Raw genomic sequence first — 13,425 nt, forward strand, 5'->3', positions numbered from 1 at the left:
CTAGTGGCCAAAACTTGGCTGATATAGCTGCTCACTCTGCACTGAGTGGCATCTCCATAGCATTTTCTTGGCCTTCACATCCACAAGGAAATCAGGTGCATAGGGTAAAATTGGCTTTGACCTTGTAAGAACAGTACTCAGTGTCTTGCTACTTCCTAACAAAGGGTAGGAAGAACTGGAGCTGACCCCAGTATCTGGTATAGGAACATGGGGATTCAAGGGAGGAAGGTATCCAGGCCGAGTGTGGGCAATGTGATCCAGAAGAAGGGCCCCTGAGCCTCTTCGCTCCAGCATGGCAATGCCTTGTCTTATGACAGATCTCTCCAAGGATTCCCTGAGTGGAATATTTGATGTTGACCAGCTTGTCTCTCTGCCATTCCAGTTCTGCCACTGTTGTTGAAGCTATTGTCTTGGCTGACAAACTGTGGTAACTGAAAGTCAGAACTGTAGTGGTCAATACCAATGTTCCGCTGACAAACCACATTTTGCAGACTGGAAACATTAAGTTGCCTGACAGAGTTTGAAGAGTCTTCGTCCACAGGACAGGGCTCATGGGGAAATGGGAGACTTTCTTGATGCAAGTTTGGGTGCGTTGGGCCTTGCATAACACGAGGCACAATTAAGTAGTGTTTATGCAACATTAAAATGAACTTTTAGTTTAAATCAATAATAATTAATGATTATCAGGGATAATTATTAATTATCCACATGGACATGGATACTCTGGTGACATGAAAGAGCTGGAGGTGTTCCATAGCTGCCGACTATGAAGGACCACTCCTTGTCAGGTGTGATTTGCACCAGTTCCTCTGTCAGAGATGAGGCTTGGCTCTGCTGATCAGAGTGTAGCCCCTGCATAGGTGTGATTGGCAAAGGACAAAAAAGCAGGAAAATATATGGAAAAAATCATTTCCAGATTTTCAGAATCAGAAGACATGAAACAAAATAGTGTAGAAGTTGACACTGCAGCTTGAAAATATGTTAACCTCTTGAGCATCAGAGAACTTTTTTACCATTATTTTCTTTATTATTACAGTTTTTGTTTTTTTTTTCTATGGAAACAGAATATGTTTCAGAAGTCAATAGGCCACATGACATGGAAGCTGTTGAGAAAGAAATCATATTCTCTGCATATTAATATTCATATAAAATAAAGGAAGCACTAAAATACAGTAACAACAGGTGAGTCTCATTCGTCCATTTTACTAATACAATCTGCTGCTAATTTGGAGTCACTGGGCCACATGACATGGAAAATATTGAAAAAAAAAACTGTAGTTATTTTGTATTAATATATTTATTTTAAGTAATTTAATGACGGTCGCTAAATCAGTTTCCAGCCATTCAGTGCAAGGCTCTGGGAGGTGAGCTAACTGTCCTCCTGCTGCTAACACTGGGCGAACCTCAGTAAAGTTGTGGCTGGACCCTAGTGAATAACCGCCGAATAGCCAATCTGAAACTAACTTCAGCTCGCTTCAATGAGTCTCCTGTTGCAGCCTTTGAATAGGATGATGAGGATTCCAGTCACTCAACTTCAAAGGTGACTGGTAGAAATTATACAAATAGCAGTAATGACAATAATAATCGATTTCAAGATAACATAGGTTGGAGTGCTTTCACTGTGTGCAACTTAAATTCGCCATTCACCCGTCATATGAAACCTATAAAAATCATGTTTTTGGGTTTTTGTTTTTTTTTTTGCAGCGGCGGTGCTGAAAATCCAGCAGCAGAGTGCATATAGGGGAAACACTAGCCACATTCACACTGCTGTTTGCATGCAGGGATCCTGCGCCAATTCTCCACACCCTCCTCTGTGTGAAAGATTCAGATGCGGAGAGGGGTGAAATTTTGCTCTGGCGCTGATCCACCTCTGGAGGTAGTACCAGGGCCACATTGTTAGTGAACCGCCTCAGTGTGAACGAATAAGCCGGAGGCGTGGAGGGGGGCGTGTCAGTCTGACTAGTCTGATAACTGCACAGGTCCTCAATTAAATGCAGAGAAATGTCCCACAAAGCAACATTACATGACCAGACAAAAGTAACATAGTAACTGGAACTATTGTTGGCAACTTATATGAAGAAAAAATATCACAGATATACGTGGAGAAGCGTTCGTCTGCCTGTCTGTCTTCGTCACATTTCTGCCCAAAAAACAGCATCAGTCACCGGCAAAAATCTTTAACTCACAGAGTGTTTGTGATGAAAATAAATCACAGTGACCGTCGGCCCTCCTGACCAAGCCTTAAGTGAACTTTCCCCCAGAAAACGGCCTCCATTTGAAGTGAGGGAGTCAGATGGCGTCTTGTTTACTGATGGTGATTATGTAATTATGTAATTTAACACAAAAAAACGTAGCTTCATCACTTTCCAGGATGTTTGGTGGGTCAGGATCTCAATCACAACACATTATAACAGCATCCATATGATAGTAAACTGTCCGTGGGTTTAGATTGACAGGGGGGAACACCTGGGAAACACCAACGTCATCAACATGACGTGTACCATCATGCCGCTTCAGGAGCCACAGCACTGGCTTTCTGTGTGAATTACACAGCGGTACGGTGGAGGTGCTTCGCTCTGTGTGAATCACCATCAGTGGAGAATTGGCGAACCACCGCTCCAGAGATAATGCAGAGACGCTGTGCAAAAAGGGCTACTGTGACGGCCTCCTGCTGGTGGTGCCTGTTGGATGTTTGCGTGGTTGTCCTGTCTTCCCTTGTATCTGTGTCTGTGTTTACCAATACCTGACCCATGCCTTGTGCAACCCAAGAGGCCAAGAAGGGGGCTACCAGGTTGAGGGGAAGCACTTGCTGAGGAGCCCTGTGGAGGGGTTTGTAGTTGGACCTCATATGGAGACATGCAGCAAGATTTTAGATTGTAATGCGAACACTCATCAAGGTCAGGAATTGGACAGACATTGAGGTACTGCTTTGTCATCTGATGGCTGGTTGGCAGTTTGCTGTTGGTGACAAAGATAACCTCCTTTCTGTTCACTTTACAGGCATCCAAGAGAACCCTGAGAACATCCCTGTTGCCTGATTTGCTAAGCAAGAGTGATATAATTTTAGGTTGTTCAAAAGCATGCCTGCATTAGAGCTGTTTTCCCAGTCTTGTCTTGGAGTAGTTATTGTACATTTAATACTCCTTCTCCTTTTTCTCATTGTGTTGGCAACACTGTGCTGAATAAATGTATAAATAAATAAATACAAATATTATATTTTGTCAAATGTTATTGATCTTTACTATTAATGGAGACCATAATAGAATAGAACAGAAATAACTTTATTTTCCCTGAGGGGAAATTTGCCTTGGGCACAGCGCTACAATTTGTGCACAGAAACAAGCATACCTCAACAACAGACACACATAAAAAACAATTATAAAATCAACATTAAAATATCTCAAAACATGGAAGACACTATACATTTTAACACTGACAATGTGGCAGCTTAATCTTCGTTTTGTGGTTCAACAGCTTGATTGAAGTCATGAAGAACAATAACTTCAGTCTGTCTGATTTGCACTTTGGAACACGGATTCTTCTTTCTGATGGCAGAGAAACATTGATTAAATTATTATTATTAGTCATAGCTGTATAAGTAGAACTATCGATTATGCAGGTCCATGTCTTCCTGACTGGTTATACTTTGCCAATGTGTTGCATTTTAAATGCTTGTCACAATACCCGTGTGAAATCTTGGTTTAGAAACTAATGTCAAATAAATGTAGTGGAGGAAAAAATGTAGAGTTGAGTGACAAAGCAACATCAAATGGAAATACAAAAACATAAAAGTTTAATTAAAAATTCAAACAACAAAAGTAACAGTCAAATCTTCTTGACTGATCCAGCACCTGATCACTCGATGGTCATTCCAAGGATTTTCTCTGCATAAAATCTGGAAAAACCCTCTAATCTCACCAGGATGTCAATTGTAGCCTACATAAAGAAAACATCCCCCCTCCCCCACTCTACACCACGAAACCTCCCGAAAACCTGACCAGTCAGCCGATCAACCAGCAAACTTTTCCCCATTTTCCACAAGCCACGGTAAATTAGTTAATGAAATAAGTAACTGTACACATGAAAACATCATGGAACAACAATTATAAGCCACATTTCATTGCCCCTTTCAAAAGTGTCCCCGGCCAAGATCGCCTATGTAATTTAATAACTGCGAGGCAACTTTCCCATATCATTGCAGATGCTCAGTAGTAGCATTAGCCTACATGAGTGACATTAGCATAATGAAGGGCACAGTACATGTTTGAGCAGCAAAACAGTAAAAACACATTGTCTCACAAACATGGGGAAATGAACACATGACATGCCATTGCTGTATAACTGTGGACTGGATTGTCCTGTGTTCATGTTTGTGAGATAATGTGGAACGTTCCCCACTACATGCTTGCTATAGTAACTTTTGATTGATTGAATACGTTATTAAAAGTTTGCAAAAAAGCACAGAAGGATACAGTTTAATACAAATACAATGCTAAAAGGATTGAACCAAGAAAGCACTAGTCTCCCCGACACAACGCGGGATCACTTTTACTTTATCGTCGTCATTTTGGCATGGTTTGATTGTTTGTGTCCACAGCTGGGTTGGTTTATAGAGGGGACAAATGAATAAATTTTTAAAAAAAAATCCTTCCTATCATTCCCCTTTTCCGTGCATGGTTAAAGGAGATCGCATCCACGCTCTGTTCCCTCCTGCACCAAAATGTCCCCTTTAGTCACATAAACCAACATGGGTGGGTGGACACAACCACCGCATCAACTCGCCAACTGCATCTATTCAAACGCTGTCACTTTGCTTTGTTCTTTTCCTCTGATGAAGACCTCCAGGTTGAAACGTTGGCCATGTCTGTTCGATAACACAATAAATTATGTAACGTCAGGCGGGTCATTCTAAGAAAATGGTTGCTTTTTGAGCAGCAATTTCATGTTTAATTTGTATTGTTTTTTTTAACAACTAAAACATGGTCACATAACAGTTGACCACTTACCATTATAAATCAACAAATTACAGCTTAATGTATTTTAATATTTTTATTACATTATATTAAAAAATGATTGATCTGCCTTTTCGTCACTGGTGTTACCGATGTTTTAGATGATAATTCAGGCTTCCTTGGATGTAATTTGACTATTTAATTTGCATATATAATCAAAGAAAGGAAAGGTTAATGATATCATTAAGACATTTTTCAAAATGAGTAACAATTTAGTTTAAATATGTATGTGTACGGTATTATAATGTGACGTTTTTCAATTTCAGTCATTCACATTTTTGCATAACTTTAGAATTAATTGGTCTTCGAATTTGAAATATCACATTCTTAAAATGTTTACTATTGAATGTTGCAACAGTTAGCTAGATACAAAAAACACATTTAAATATACTGGATAACTCTGATGCCAGAACACCAATATGCCACACAGTAACACCAGTGACACACTGTAACACCAGTGACACAATGTAAAGGAAATGGCACAACAGAAGATATTTCAAACAGATCTTTATTTTTTAGTATTTCATCTCAAATAATTTCACATTTAATGACATTTTCATTTCAATGACACCTAAAAAATTGTATTTCAAAACACAATATGGAAACATGAATTAATTAATTCATGTACTTAAATAATATTAAATAAAACAAAATGATGGAACAGGTGTTGCATCCATTGCTCTGTGTGTGTGTGTGTGTGTGTGTGTGTGTGCATATGTTTGTTGTATGTGACATGTAAAACTGCCACTTTCACACATTCATGTGTTCCTCCTACTTCCAGATGTTGTGGCAAATCTGAACGGACCTTTTGTTTACTGAGAGTGGCGCTGGCATCAGACAAACAATTTGTTCATCCCCATACCAGTTGATATCTTCTCTTGGGCTCAGCCAGAAAAACTTGTTTACTCCATTCTTGGGCATGCACTTCACCTTGATATTATTTTCTTCGCCTTCCAGTAAAATACCAGGGTATGGCTGTTCATCATAGCTCACAATGCACCACTGTCCACTGTGCTGAGACTCAATTGCATCTGGTCGAAGTGGAGCTGAACTATCCAGCATGGTGACATGTGGTTGATGTGGAGGTGAGATGACATGGGCTGGCACTGTCGGGAGAGTGACTGTTTGGAGTCCATAACATGGGCAGTCCCACACACCTTGAGCTGCTTGACAGACGCAACTTATGTCTCTGTGTTTTAGGATGCCAGGTGTGGTGCTTAATACCTGGTGCATTCGCATGGTTCCTTTTATAGTTACCAGGGGTACCTCAGACATCCCCAGTGCCTTTCTTTCAATCTCTTCCTCGCTGACATAATACACCTGTATTTGACTGCCAGAGTTCTTCAACTCCTTGTAGAAAGACATTGCGTCTCTTATGTCTCTCCCGTGATGGACCAAAAGGTCAGCTGACCTCTTTAGCGAGCCCCCTACTCCATCCGGAGCACCCTTACCATGTGCGGCCTCAAAAAAATTCCACGTAGTGCTCAGGAAGCCCTTCTTGTAAGGCTCGGTGCCGACCATGTAAAAGTTTCTCTTCGGTTTATATTGCGAGGTAGGGCCATCACTAAAGAAGTGAATGTGTTGCACTGACTGGATCTCTGACGCATACTTGCAAGTATAGTTCTCACTAAAATCTATATGGATCAGGCAGTCATTAGTCAGGTTCTCTCGGTAGATACTGTACAGCCATCTGATGTTAAACAGATGTCTCCTGAATTTAAAGACTCTATCTTCAAATTCGGTCACCAGATCTTTTTCTGTTAGGGCAATATCTTTTTTTTACAGTGATGAAGCTGCCTTTTGCTTCTTCACCTGCTCTGTCTGTCTTCTCCAGGCACCTCTGTGTTAGACTGGGATCTGGTCAGTGGCACAGTGGAGTTTTCACTGTCTTTACATTCACTATAGGCACATGCTTTTGAATTGTTGCAGACTGTGCCATCTGCCATCTCCTCAAGATTGTTGGACACTAAAATACCAACTTTGTGCAGTTTGTTCACAATGAACTGCAAGTTCTCGTGAGTCTTGCATTGGCAAGTGTGTCTGTCTCTCTCCTTTGGTGACACAACCCAGAATGGTTTCTCACTGCAGAAGAAGGAATAGGAGACTTTCCCACGCTCAGCAACAAATCTCCTGTAGAGGTTTTTCCGGGTATCACAAGAGAGTCTGCGCTGTTTCTTGATTTTCCTCAGTCTGATGGTGTTTTTCTTGCCAGGAGTTTGCCTGCTCACGTCATCTCTCAGGTAGAACTGGTTTGCTTTCCAGTTGGTGTGGTGGCAAGGAGCTGGTGGCTTCCAGGCCTTGTATGAAAAACCAACGCTTTGTATTTCCTGATGAGCTTTCCTGACAGGATATTTACAAATGCCTTTTTGTCCTTGTTGGCTTTGGCTGCTTTGTACTTTGCTCTTAGCTCCCCTAAGAGAGCATAGTGGAAGATGAGAGTTTTCCTAGGACTGCCTTTTAGTGTAGCTCTTGCCTTCTTTCTTGGGCTGTCAATGTCTCGACCTTTATCCTGCAAACGGTGCCAACGTTTTTTGTATTTGTTGTGTAGTCTTTTGTGCTTTTCCAACTTCTCTTGCAACTCCTGACATTTTCTGCGCCATTTCTGTCCTTCTCTCCTGTGCATGCCCATGGATTTGTTGTCTGTAACACAAACAGATGGAATTCAATGTAATAGTATTACACTTCTAGTATAGCCTGTGTTGCTTGTTGAAACAATAATACATTCTATAGCCATGTGACACATATTGTGTAGACCTTCGTTTATGTGTGTGTGTGTGTGTGTGTGTGTCAGTTTGCAGTTACACTGTCTTAATTCTGACCTTGAACTTCTGGGTTCACTGTCTTTTTTTTTCTTTTCTGACTTTCTCTCTGTGCTTTGCCTGCCTGACCCGCCATTTCCTCCGCTCTTGTCTTTTCTCCCTCTCTGTGTAGTCCTTCACTGTCTTTCTTTTTTTAGTTTCCATATCATTCAAGTAAGTTTGTTTTTTTTCTTTAAGATAGACTGCTCTTCGTTCTGGGTCGGTATCCCTGCACTGTCTGTACAGTCTCTGCTTTTCAGCAGAGCTCAACTTTGCTATATCTATAAAAAGGAAAGTCATGGTTATGTTACGGGTCTCAACACAGTCAATAGCTCGGTAACAAATGATTTGTGGTTCAGTGCCATTAAGTCGTGAAAAACACAGTTGAAAGTCCAGAGGAATGAAGACACAAACTGATTCTTTCTCTTCCCAATTTTCCCCTTGATTTCAAGAGCTCAAAAACATGAAACATATATATGAAACAACTCCCTGTGCATGAATGTTTTTTGTTTTTATATACAATATATGTCCATCATCTAATTCACTTCATGCCCTGTTACAGTAAAGTTCATTGGTTAATCTCATTTTAATCTTAGTTTCACCACACTCTTAGATGGACTTTACCCTTTTGTTCAGGAGCATTTCATCAGCATCAGTACTGTATCAATACCTACTTTCACTTAATGCAAGCAACTTAGCCAAGAGTGAAACTCTAGAATCTCTATAACTGTGCAGTATAAAATTAAAATAATCTAAAACCCATTAACTGCAGTATGAAACTCTACTTACAACAGAAGGGACATAGGGGAGCAGTTTGGCTTAATTCACAAAATTCACAGTTTGAACCTTTGATCTTAACTTTTCTCCATGAAGTTCTGTATGAATCTTAGAAAAACCTTTGTCATATGAATCACAAAATACTAACATATATGCAAATGTTCAGGGCCCCAGCTTCAAATAAAACAGTTAGCACTGTGCACAATCACCTTAATAGTGAGCTTAGCCGTTACAATGCAAATGTAAATATTGTGTGCAAATGACTTCGTGGGCAATGCGAGCGCCACCATTGATCGCAGTAAACAATTTCACTTTCCTACACTTTCTTCTTCTTAAAAACTCATCAATGAAACACTTGAGTCTGTCAACAAACTCTACGCACTTGCGCCACATTTAGTTTCACTTTCGGAGTTATAATTGGTGGTTTATCACTCCATACTAATCTTAAAAACACAGTTCAACATTCAGAGGAATGGCACGAACCGGTGCAAATTCTTCTCAATTTTCCTCTGGGGAGGGGCGGATTCCCTCACCATAAGGAGCCTGGGTGCAACACCACCTGGATTCATTAGTTCCGCTCTACTAGTTCCTCTTGACCTAAGGCTTTTCCCACAGATTGAGGAAAGATAATTTTGGTTCTTAGGCTGAACACTTGTTTACAAATAGTGAAAAATAAAGACTTGAAATGATATTAATATCAATAAACCATATTACAAAAATATTACACAATATTACACATTTGAGTGTACCACAGTTACAATACTGAAATAGAAATGAAATGCTAATAAGTCTGTTTCATGTAAATGCAGACCTATCTATTTATTTGAGGGAAAGGGATTAGTCGTGCTAATGATCATCACTGGTGTTACCCACTGGTCACTGGTGTTACTAACTAGAACAGTAACACCAGTGACACATCCACAGACAAGATGGCCTATTCAAGATGGTGGACATTGCAGGCAAAACCACACATCTTAATTTATAAATATAACAGCTAAACATGCAATTTGATCAATAATTTTAATGAAATCACCTTTCCCCTTACTATAAACGCTGTAACACCAGTGACGCATCTTATGTCCTCACATGAGATGGTGCTGACTCACCATGTGATCTTCAAAATGGACAGGCCTCCAATGACCTCTTGACCAAAAAGATGTTTGCAGGGATGCCGCAGTTTTTCAAAATAAAGGTTTTTATGAATAGTAACACCAGTGACATGGGACAGCTATTTTGTGTAAACTATTTTAATTATTAATTGATGTTTTTAGTATTATACTAAATAACTATAACACCTTACTTTGTATTATGATCTTTAAAACAGGAGAAAAACATTAATTTAAATTCAAAATATGTCACTAAACCATGACTCCTTATCCAAGGGACAAGCCAGATTCACGGCTCTAACCATGCTCTTCAAGATATATTAAAAAAATGTGCAGTATAACTGTCCTATGTATGGTTTAATAACAAGAATACACTTCAATTACAATAAAACATGTATATTTTGTTTCATTGTTTAGCACTTTTGAGTGTTTTTCCTGGTGAATAATGTTGGGACAGGAAAGCCACCATTTTCATAGAATGACCCAGGCATATTTAACATCAAGGCTAAGAGTGTGCCGCATCACTCCCTCATCAATGCTGGTGTCTCTTATTTGTGGCTGCTGCCAGTGCCACATGGGCTTTGCCTTTCAGCAATCAAGCATTGTTTTCATTTTTGTTAAAACCAATAACAGCAGCAGCTGTGGGCAGCTGAGATTGCTGTAACACAGTAAAATGAATGGTTCTCTATTTACAAATTTAAAAATGCATGGGTTAAATAATAGAAATGTTTTTTTCCTTTATTACACAGATGGATGAAAAAAGGAGCAAAGTCTGGAACTATTTTTCAAAAGATGGCAATGGCTATGTGACATGTGATGGAGAGATAAGCCAGGGGTCTGACAAACCAGGCCAAAGGAATACCAGCAATATGAGGTGATAACCTGGAAAACACAAAGCTCTCCATGATGAGGCTATGCAAATGACTGAACCAGCTGCACCAAAAAAGTGTGCCAGTAATACAGTGCAGCAGAGTCTACCACAAATGTTTGACAAATTAACAAAAAGAAGCTGGACAAATTGGTGATGGAGATGTTGGCCACAGTCATACAACCATACAACATGGTTGAAGGTGTTGGTTCTAAAAGGCTTGTCGCCGCTCTAGATCCAAGGTACCCCATGAAAACAGAGAAGTTCTTCTGCACAAAGATGCTGGATGAGGTGCAATAGCCAACTGGGTTGGAAGAATGAAAGAGCTTCTCTCTGTTGAAAATGCTGGAGGAGACATAGCATTCACAACAGACTAGGGATGGACCAATTATCGGCTTGGCCGATAATATCAGCCGATATTTGGCATTTTTACGATCATCGGCATCGGCCGTTTTTTTCACCGATAACCGATAAAATTAATTAATGTATTTTAAAATGCGCTCCTTCGGCTCTGATGCAGCCGTCTCTGCCTGAAGTCACCAGTCTCTTGGTTGTGTAACAATGTCCCGCCCACATCCCTCACTGATTGGCTACTTGGCACAAGTGAGCCAGTGACAGCCAATCAATCAACACTGAAGCCTCTACATGCAGTGCCACAGACACAGAGGAGAAACAGAGGACTGCTCCGGTGGCTGCTCCAGCAGAAAACGTAAGGCAGTGTCAGTCGAAGTTTCAAAGCCCTTTGATGAAGTTTTAAAAATACCACAGCCTTGATCAATATTAGTGATAACATTCAGGCCCAGAGTCGACATTTCACCAACCTACTTGTCTAGTCGCATCAAGCATACGACTTTGCAAGATAGGACTAGCATCACTCACGACAAAAAAAAAAAAAAAAGTTGTTGAGATTAAACTTTTCACAACTTCAACATGGGATAGGCTATTTAATGATGGCTCACCGCTACATTATGATTGACACGACCGGCCGCTTTAGAGCTGGGGCCAGATGCACAATAATAATAATAGGAGACCCTTACGGTTATCATTACTTTGTGGGAATAATTAATCTCCAAACGTGTCTCAGCCCGTGGGGCGGCTCCTGGTTTGTCAATAAACAACACCCGAGGCCATTATAGCCTATAAGTTTAACACCACACACTAACGTGTCCTCTCCCTCAGTGCTCATGCTGCCACTACACAATGATCACACAGAATATGTGTTAAATATTCGTCTTCTTGCCGGTCACTCGTAAAGTCCAGGGAAATGATGGGCCATTTCAATGACTCAAGCAGAGAGCACGAGTTTTTTCAATAAATAAATTTACCGTCGCGTCTAGAACCCACGTGTGTAAAGTAGCCTTTATTGTTTGCATTTACAATTGCCAAGTGCCTTATTCTTATGTAATATGACATACAGTTCTAAGCACAATAGTGTACATTTAATGTTCTGATATTCAGAATATGAATTCATTTCTCTAAATAAATAAATATAATAATAAATAAGGAACTATAAGTGAAAAACTCTGGTGAGCACTGAAAGTTGTCTTTATTTACTCCTGCTGTTTTATGTAAAATTTTAATCCGAAAAGTAACTATTATATCTATAAAATTAATGTGTTGTTTGGTCTTAATCAGGCTGGATCAGATGTATCCTACCTGAGAGGGAGAGAACATAAGACATCATTAATTAAATGTTATTCATGTAGAATAGAAGAACATTAAGAATATTATGTAGTGTAGCGGAAGTTTAACAGACAGTTTTGCTCTAATAAATGAATATATATTTTCTCTTTTTTAATTCTCACTCTCTTTTGTAAGGCCAAAGAATGGCTGAAGGAGGATGTTGAGGAGACACAAGAACAGCATGCTGCTAGCGAGGAAGAACAGGGTGCTGTAGACATGGATGAGCCCGAAGATGAGAGAAACCCCAAAAGGCAACGGACGGAGAAGACATCCTCTCCTATTGAAGACATTGTTCAGCTCTCTTCTTGGACCCCACACCGAAGAGCCATTGGCCAAGGCCTCCATTGAAGATGAGCTGAATCTGTACCTCACGGAGCCAGTCATAGACAGGCGTGGAGATCCTCTCCAGTGGTGGAAACACAACCAAGGGCGTTTTCAGCTTCTTGCCTTACAAGCAAGAAAATTTCTCTGTGCACCACCTTCTTCTGTGCCAAGTGAACGAGTCTTCAGTGAAGTCTCTGCACTTTATGAGAAGAAGAGAAGCCGCCTAACAGGAGAGCATGCTGAGCAGCTCTGCTTTCTGCACCACAATCTGGTGCTACTGGATTGGAAGTACTAACTCAATCCCAAATTTGAGAACAATTCAGTTCAGTTTATTTTGTTGATTTTTTTAAAAATTCGGGGAGCTATTTTATTTATTTATTTATTCATTTCAGTTAGTTTTAAGAAATGCTGCCAGAAGGCCCCTGTACTTTTTGTTTTAATAGGCATTTTAGTTAAGATTATGTGTTCATGTTCATGTTATGTGAAAAAATTAAAAACATTTTCAGTGTAAACAAACAGTATACTGTATTCATTCTAATCCCAGGTGTGTTTCTGTAAATTCTGACACCAAAATTTTTACTGCAAATAAATATCGGTTATACATATCGGCTATCGGTTTCGCTTGGTTATCAATAATCGGTATCGGCCCTGAAAAATCCATATCGGTCGATCCCTAGTATATATGTGTGTTTATTAATTTCATTATTTACTTCATGCAATCAGACTATCAGGCAGATTCACATTTCAAAGTTCGCACCTATTTCCAGTTTGCTTCGTCCCGCCCATAACGACCAACCTGGATTAGTGTCCGTCCAATCAGGTTCGTAGTGGGCGTGTCATGACGAGTCTTGAATGTG

At 40.0% G+C, this 13,425-nt stretch overlaps 1 pseudogene; it reads right to left on the reverse strand.

Annotated features, from left to right (window-relative positions):
- Window positions 1–1,043, reverse strand: LOC119019421 (annotated as a pseudogene).
- Window positions 1,044–13,425: the final 12,382 nt, after the last annotated feature.

This window comes from Acanthopagrus latus, chromosome 5 (genome assembly GCF_904848185.1).
Source record: "Acanthopagrus latus isolate v.2019 chromosome 5, fAcaLat1.1, whole genome shotgun sequence".
NCBI lineage: Eukaryota > Metazoa > Chordata > Actinopteri > Spariformes > Sparidae > Acanthopagrus > Acanthopagrus latus.